Raw genomic sequence first — 9,278 nt, 5'->3', positions numbered from 1 at the left:
ATTACTTTTTCCATACAACCAGAACCTTTGATAAATTTTAACAGAGCAAGGACAACAAGGTTTGCAGAATGCAATGAATTCATTCTATTTCACAGTTTCTCATCAGCTTTATAAAACTTTAAATTAATATAAATATACTTATTAAAATGCTACATCAGATATGTTGGTGATACGTTCATTATCTGTGATGATATGGACCACGCTTCTCGGTTACTTATTCACTTCAACATCTCTCATCCCAACATAACTTTTATAATGGAATATGAAAGAGACAAGCATTTCAATTTTTTAGATTTTATTGCAGGACGGAAAAATGATGGAAGTCTAGAGAAAAGTATTTATGGGAGTGGTGGACTGAACAGTAATTGAACTTTAACAGCTTTTGTCTTGTCAGTTTAAAAGATGTCTAGTCAAAACTTTCTTTAGAAAATTAAAGATTCCCATTATGAAAATTAGAACAACACGTTTAGGCGACCTTGATAATCGACAGACAAAAACACTCATCTTACTCTGTTTTGTAGAGATAATCACTGTAAAATGTTTCCGACCTGATCTATGTATACAGGATGAAAGTTTGATTAGCCTCTCCCTGCCATGGTGACTGGATATTTGTCTAATAATCTTTGTTAATTTTAATCTTTCTTTCAACCCTGTCCCCAAACTCTTAATTATTTTATTATTCTTTCATCTGATATTCTTCTCTTAAATAATTTGGTTGATGCTCACATATTAGTTTGTTTCATCATGTTAGTCGACTACCCAATCAATTAGTAATTTTGTTACTCTTAGATAATCTCTTAATTTCCCAACAAATAACTACATATCGATCTATCTTTATTCATACGCATGGTATCTCTTCTTTCGATCATTATGATGTTTATTAGAATGAGTATTTGTGGAGATTGTAGTGATTTCAATAGTTGAATTCATGAGTTAATGTAAGCTAGACCACCATTAAGAACCTGGAAGCACTGGACGACCGTTTCGTCCTAGTGTGGGACTCCTCAGTAGTGCTCATCCACGATCACTCATGCGAGGATCGAACCCAGGATATTCGGTCTCGCGAGCGAATGCTTAACCTCTAGACCATTGAGCCGGCATCAAACGGTGTTAATGTTGAACTTCAACCGATCCATGATTATGATTTTGGTTACATTTTAAACATTCGTTTAAACTCGACAAACTAAATCATCCTTAACATTCGTTAATACATATATTTATATAAGTAATTGTAGTTTAAGTTTGTATGCAGCTGATGAGAATCTATGAAATAGAATGATGTATTCATTTTATTCTCTAAACCTTGTTGTTCATGATCTATGATTATTTATCTCTAAAAATTTTGGACTTTTGTTACTATTTATACCATAGAATATTCTTTTACATAAGGTGTATATTTACTGTAATTTTAAAATTGAAATCTGTTTTTTTTATCTAAATGAACTTTGTTTAATGATTGAATATGGAATTATTTTTCATGAAATCAGTTGTAGGAAATTCAACCTTTGTTCATAATTTTTTTAAATTATTAATTATAGTTTATTAATTATGATATGGGTTCTTTCATTAAAGTAATAGTTTAATAGTTATATCATACCCTTTTCTTTTTAAGCACTAGATCGTATATCTTCGAATCATATTAGATCTATATCATTATGTTAACATCTTTAACCTTCATATTAATAGTATAACTCAAAATGGAATACTTAGTAAATAAGTTACATTAAATAAACTTATTTATTATTTATTTGAACACATAAATATTGGTACAAAGGGGCACCAGATAAATATGCACCACACAAATCGAATGAGATTTGTGTGAGGGCTGTGATACTGCTCAGGTGCCCAAACTGAAACAGGTGGTTTCCTTAGGGGCCACACTCGGAGCCTTTGACCTAAAGATCTGATCCACAAGGCAGGGGAGCATCGTGAGGAGATGCATTCCCATGGAAGCCGGTGACCAACGATTGATTCATACACCATTTGTTACCTCAGGATACTGGAGCCCATGTGCATCATTGGTTTGGAATGAGGGTTTTCCAACTCCTCTAGGTTGACTTTCCGTGTCCACCAACCCTGTTAAAGCTCTGGACATTCGCTTTTCGTCCTCTGAATTTCGTAAGCAACAGTAATGCCACGAGAAGGCATTGAGTAGGACTTCCCTGGCAGAGGCTTTATACGTGTGGCCATGCGAGAGCATTTCGAGAGGGAGAGCTGATTCTCCCCACTCTCGACCGTACCAGGGCATTTGGGGGCAAAAAGCGTTTTCTAAAAGTAGGGTCCTATGAATTATTAATTTCATTTATACTTTTTTTTTACTTACTATATAAAATCATACAGCTAATGACTTTATATTATAAGTAGATCTTTTATAATTTAAGTGTACAAAATACTCGTACAATCAAGGAACAGAACTTTTCCATTATGATATCAGAGATAGAATTGTGTATTGAAAGTGTTAATTAAACTTTTTGACTTCTCTTCTACCATTTACTGTTGAGTATATTGGAAAAAAATATAATGATCAATAAGATGGATTCAATTTGAGTTGGACACATCTACGATCGTGCTGATTTAAGTAAATATGTTAGAATTGTATTGATTAACGCCTAGTAAAGTTTGGTTTTGTCCTAAACTAAGTTTAAAATCAAAATAAACGTTGTTCAGTTCAGATTCATAGAATCTGGTATACATATGTGTAATCGTAGTGTGTTGTGTACCCCGGGTTAACAATGAAATTGACAGTAAATTGACGGTGAACTGCGCTTCTCAGTGTGAATAATCTTTAAAAAAATGGTTGGGTGATTTTCACTATCATAAAAATCATATTGATTAGTTGAATTCATTGTGAAAAGAACAACATCTGAAAACACATCGCGAAATGATTGATGAGAAGTTTACTAAACGTGACTGATGGAGCATAAATTAACAGAGGGAAAATATGTTATGTAACAATCACTAATTTCTACTAGAACTGGTTTGTTATGCAATTTAACTATCTATAATGTAATATAAAATTAAAATAGAATTGTAAACATTTCAAAATAATTATTCTAGCCTGCAGAACTATAAGGATCATGACAGTGATCTGAAATAATTAGAATCATGTTCAAGCTTTTATTGATTACATGGTATAATATTGATTGTATTTTATTTTAGTCTAAGTCGCTTATGTTTAATGCAATGAAAATAAAATCACGTTTCATTTTGATCATACACTAATCGTATTTACTAAATCTTTTAATCATGATTAGTTTTGCTATTTAATAGAATTTCACGGGTAAACATTTTATGTGCTAATCTAAAAACACAGTGAAATCAAGCGTCCAAAAGTAGTAATAATACAGTAAGTATTAATTTCCATTGTACAAACTTTCTATTTCAACGAATTTCATCGGCTTCAAGATGACTAAACTCAACAGACGATGTCCAAATGAAATGATAGCAAAAAATAATACATAAATGGTAATTATATTTCAGATCTTTTACTAAACCAATGATAATTTAAGTCCTTACTATGAATGATAGAAAAGGATGGTTTAATAAATGTGACTATCTGACGCAATTCTGGAGTAAATGTTTAGTAGAGTATTTTATCTACTATGGATTAATACACAAGATATATGTTATTCTTAGTTGACTGGATAATCATCTCTATTCTGAAGTATATATATATATATATATTAAATGTCACTGATAGATTGTATTCAATACAGAGTAATCTCAACTGGTGTATCATTGAATACTAGAAATCAATGGACAACTAACCTAGTGTTTTCGATGGTTAGGCATTTACCTTCATAGGTTCATAGATGCCTACTACTATTATTATTATTACTACTACTACTAAGAAATCTAATATTAAAACAAAACACCCATCAAATGCCCTCTAGTTTTCAACGGTCCCTTAACTGAAGCAAGTCTATCATGAATATAACTGATAAATAAGATCGATCTTAACAAAGCTCATTTAAATAAATATAATTTATCAGAAGGGGTTTTTCGTGGAGATTTAGTATTTTCATATTGAAGCTAGACCACCATGAAAAACCTGGAAGCACTAGATGGCCGTTTCGTCCTATTGTCGGACTCCTCAGGTCTGTTGGGAGATATCAACTCACTGAAGACAATTGGTGAATGGTTGCTCAATTTCATGGATTAGTTGAAGTTAGACATTAACACCGTTGGATGTCGGCTCAGTGGTCTATCGTCTAAATGCTCTGGTGCGAGACTGGTAGATCCTAGGTTCGAATCTTGCGAGGCGAGGTCGTGGATGCGCACTGGTGAGGAGTCCCATAACAGGACGAAACGGCCGTCCAGTGCTTCCAAGTTTTTCATGATGGTCTAGCTTCAATTGACTCACTCTTTCAATTATGAAAATATAATTGAATCAATTATATAAAATTTCTATTTCATTAACTTACAATTGTTTACTTGAATCACGTTTTATTTCATTTATTTATCATTGATGAATAAATTACAGAATCATTATTCGATCATATTTAACATTAATTCATATAAACAAAGTGCAATCCATTCGTACATTAATGATAATTAATTATAAGTTAACTTATTATAGTTTTATATACGTCAATGAAAAAAATAATAATAATAAAGGAATGTTTATCAATGTTTGTATCCATAGATATTAAATTACAAAAATGATTTTACATTGGTTAAATTAATTTTTAAATGAAAAAAAAAAATTTTAGTCATACTACTAAAAATTGTTTAATGTGAAAATTGATTTTCAAAATTATTATTCTATTTTTTAAAAAAAATTGAATATTTTTGAATAGAATCTGTTGATCTGATCATCAAATGAATTTAGATTATAACAGTTTAATTTAATGCAAACAAACAAACAAACAAATTAAGACAACAACAACAACAATAACAGAATACTAAAATAAAAACGTTTTTGAATAGTTTAAACAAACTAAATGTAATTCATATATATTGCTATGTAAATATAATGTATCATATAGAGGATTATTTGGTTTGTTTATTAAGTTTAATAAGCATTTTAAAGAATAATCTTCAATTCAATTAAGAATCTTCTGATAAGCGTTTTCTAGTGAGTTAGTTATCTACGGGATAGGATCACAAACCCCATGCCCAACCTTCCTCTTTTATTCGGGCTTGGGATCGGCAGTAGCTCCTGGAGGGGCTACATGCGGAGTTCATTTGAGCAATAAAGTTTATGATATTTTCAGAAGGGGTTTTGTGGATATTATGGTAATTTTGTATAGTTGAGATCATGTATCAATTGAAGCTAGACCACCATGGAAAACCTGGAAGCACTGGACGGCCGTTCATTATATTTGTGTTTTTACATCTGACATAGTTGGACTACACTAGACAAATCCTAAGTTAGTTAATATTGAATTTGATTACTTATAAGTTAGAAGTGATGCATAGTGGGATTTGTATACGTATCTTTTGTTTTTGACTAGCAGTTCGAGAAGTTTTGAAGTGATTTCTTATTCAGTTAGATCTATACATGGAAGAAATATCAACCAATGGACATTCTTAAGCAATATATACTTTCCTCAACCCATTGAGTAAAATAATGAAATCATAAAAATGTTATTAAGAATGTAATGATTCTCGAAGGTCAAGTAAGTTACTTTATTCTTCCAGTTCTCTGATCAACAAAGTTCAGTTTTTTTCACATTCTACATAAAGGTCCTACACTGAATTTTAAAGAGCCGTTATGTTGCTTCCGATATAACTATATTGAATTTGACCTCATAAACTTAAAGAAGGTTATAGAATAGTTTGTAGCACATCATATATTTCTTATCTTTCAGTTATTGCTAATTCATTCTCAAAATTTATGTTTGCCAACATGTCACCAACAAAGGGTTAAAAGCTGGGTTGTTATAATATTCGAGATAACAGCCAATAAAGGCCATAAGGTGTCTGTATGGACAACATTTCTATATGAATTTACCACAGAACCCCTAAAATCAGCTTATTTATATTGGTAATAAATATTTTCTGTGGTTTACACATCAGAATCTTTAGGGTAAGAATTCACTGTTTTAATGAACGTAATTTGTTTGCTCATGAATCAAAGTCTTTTTTATATAATTAACAGCTTACATATAGCTTGATGAGAACCAAATTATACAGAAGTCACCATTGAAATAATTGACTACACGTTTTTGCGATTAGTTAGAAGGTTCTGAAATAAACCTATTGTTTTCTATTTGACATACACTTAGACCTAACTTGTTGATATACGAAGATGGGATTCATATTTTATATTGGTAATCTTAACAATCTGTACGTGTCCCATAATATTTAGTCTCCCGAAATTTCAACCGCTTAGCTTGATGTTGCGTACATCAGGTGAATATGACATGTTTCTGTCTTATCTATCATGGGTAGCTATGTAGCTAATCATTACTTTGTTCTATTTGATGATAAGTTTATCATACTCTGTCGTTCAGATTATGTGGTTACTTGTCAAGTTGTACAGTATCACTTCAGTAACACTTGTGTGGGCAGATTTTGTAAGTTTTTCTAAGGACGCTAAATTAACTTAGCAGTTATCAGCCTCTATTTTACACAAGTGACCTACTTAAATCCGTCCTAAAAAATCTACAACACAGTCAGCTCATCATCATTAAACCATGAGAGGACATCATGAAACATTCAGTCTACCTCACCACAACACTAACAGTATAAACGTTGAGTAAATAAGTATAACTAAATCAATTAAAATATTAAGGGTTTTAGCAAAGTTGTATACTAAACTGGATTACATTTATAACTAAATTTAACATACATCATTTTTGACATATAGGGCTTTAATATTAGTCGCTTAAATGGTTCGATAGATAGATAGACAAGTGAATAATTCGTCGAACCATTTAAGCGACTAACATTAAAGCCCTATATGTCAAAAATGATATATGTTAAATTTAGTTATAAATGTTATCCAGTATATATATATATGAAATGTTTTTGCTAAAGTACTAGTTCTGTCAGGAAATGCGAACGAGGAATAATCGAGATGATGTAACAGAAAGATTATAATACTAGATTACGGAATACACATAATAACAATAGACTTAATAAGTAAGTAACGAATTATAACGTGAATGTAGTAAGATGATTAAAATGTTTTCGTTACAATAGTTAAAAGTCATTAAAGATAATAGATGTGCGAAATAAATGATGTGATATTATGAGCAACTATGAATAAAATAGTGAGAAAAGGAGACATAAGTAAAGATAGAAATGCAGTATTAATAATAATAATAATAATACTAAATTAAGATCAAGGCAACGATAACGATAGGATGTACTTCTCTTGTACGCATAGATCTGTCTTCAGCTCATGGATGGTAAGAGCTTCTGCTATTTTTAGGAGTTGGGACCAAAGAAATCTAGATAGATTTAGACGAATCGTATATACAACTTTAAAATGAAAATGTGGATCAGAAGAATGATTATAGTCGATTAGATGTTCAAGTATGGATCTTTTAACTGCTTTCCTCTCACCCTTGTAGAACCACGTTGGGACATGTCCTCATATCCATATCATATTACTATACTCACATTATAATTCTTTACTAATTTATTAAGTCTATTGTTACTATGTGTATTACGTAATCTAGAATTATAACCTTTCTGTTACATCATCTTGATTATTCCTTGTTCGCATTTCCTGACAGAACTAGTACTTTAACAATACATTTGCATATATATATATATATATATATATATATATATATATATATACGATTGTACAGCTTGATAATAAATTCATTAAGTAGAGATCCCTTCGTGTTTTTAATGTCTAAATAGGAATTAGACATAATTACTTACTTACGCCTGTTACCCTCGTGGAGGAACATAGGTCACCCACTAGCATCCTCCTTACAACCCTGTTCTGGGCAATCCTTTCAAGTTCTTTTCAGTTGCTATTCATCCTTTTCATATCTGCTTCTACTTTCCGACGTAATGTGTTGTTTGACCTTCGTTTTTTCCGATTCCCTTCAGGATTCCAAGTTAGGGCTTGCTTCGTGATGCAGTTTGGTGATTTCCTTAGCATATGTCCTATCCACTTCCAACGTCCTTTCCTAATTTCCTCCTCAACTGGAAGCTGGTTTGTACTCTCCCATAAACCGCTGTTGCTGATCGTATCCAGCCAGTGAATATTGAGTATTTTGAGACAGAATAAACATTTAGATAAATAAAAATATACTCTTTATATTTACAAGCTTTTGCTTTTGAGATACATGTGTTAAAATACAACATACATTTTCAATGAAAGATTCATCAATTTTAATTGATAACTTTTTAAAAAGTTTATATTAAAATACATGGCTATCTATATTTGATCGAATTTAATATTAGAAGGGGGTTTTCTAGAGATTTTAGTAATTTTATATAGTTGAAAGCATGAGTCAATTAAAGCTAGACCACCATGGAAAACTTGGAAGCACTGGACGGCCGTTTCGTCCCATGGTGGGGCTCGCTCCTCAACAGTGTGCATTCACGATCCCGTCTGGCGATATTCCAAACAGCCGTCCAGTGCTTCATAATTTAATAATATTAAAAGTAGATTATAATTTCATCATGATATCATCCTAAGTACATTGATTTATGAATGCACTTATTTGTATATACATTTGTTAATTAATTCAATCAACATATGACTAACTGTTGAATATTCATTTTATTTATTATTTTGTTATTAACTTCATTTTTATTATCAGTGCAAAACGGTAAAAATTGAATGTATTTTATCAAACTTGATGGACTATTTCATTCATAGTGCATATTATTGTCTAATTAAAAAAATAATAAAATCTGTGTAGGTTGGGTATTTTCTAATGATATTGAATTACATGTATCGGAACAAAACATTAGTCTCAATTATTTATGTGTTAGTAATGATAATAATGGTCAAATAGTATTTAGAAGTAGAAGGCCTAATCAGAGATGTCGTGTTTGCTGGGAACATGCAGCAAAAAGAATATACATTATTCATATGTCGATTGACTGAACTGCTGACATCCAACTGGCGATCACTGAATGTTTATCATCAGGAGCAACGAAGAAATAAGAAACGTAAACATGTTGAAATACTTTATGCTGAGAATTCGATTTTGTACCAAATAATATAATATTGAATAAAGCTAATAATAATAATAATAATAATAACCTTTTTGCTCGGGAGGCAAAACCCGACTCACACGTCCTCATCGTGCCTCCTGGATCATGGGACTGTTTCCATGAACTAATGTGAGCAGTAACTC

At 31.3% G+C, this 9,278-nt stretch overlaps 1 protein-coding gene across 1 annotated transcript in view; it reads left to right on the top strand.

The window, feature by feature from the left end:
* Positions 1-4,424: 4,424 nt before the first annotated feature.
* Smp_146430 (putative beta-1,4-galactosyltransferase) overlaps positions 4,425-9,278 on the top strand; it is a gene marked incomplete at its 3' end in the record, with an annotated part of 187,582 nt that continues 182,728 nt past the window's right edge. The window contains exon 1 of the mRNA XM_018789940.1: positions 4,425-4,522. The remainder of the gene's footprint in view (positions 4,523-9,278) is intronic.

This window comes from Schistosoma mansoni, chromosome W, assembly GCF_000237925.1.
Source record: "Schistosoma mansoni strain Puerto Rico chromosome W, complete genome".
Lineage (NCBI taxonomy): Eukaryota > Metazoa > Platyhelminthes > Trematoda > Strigeidida > Schistosomatidae > Schistosoma > Schistosoma mansoni.
The sequence above is the reverse complement of the archived record's forward strand: the minus strand, read 5'-3'. Positions and strand labels throughout refer to the sequence as shown.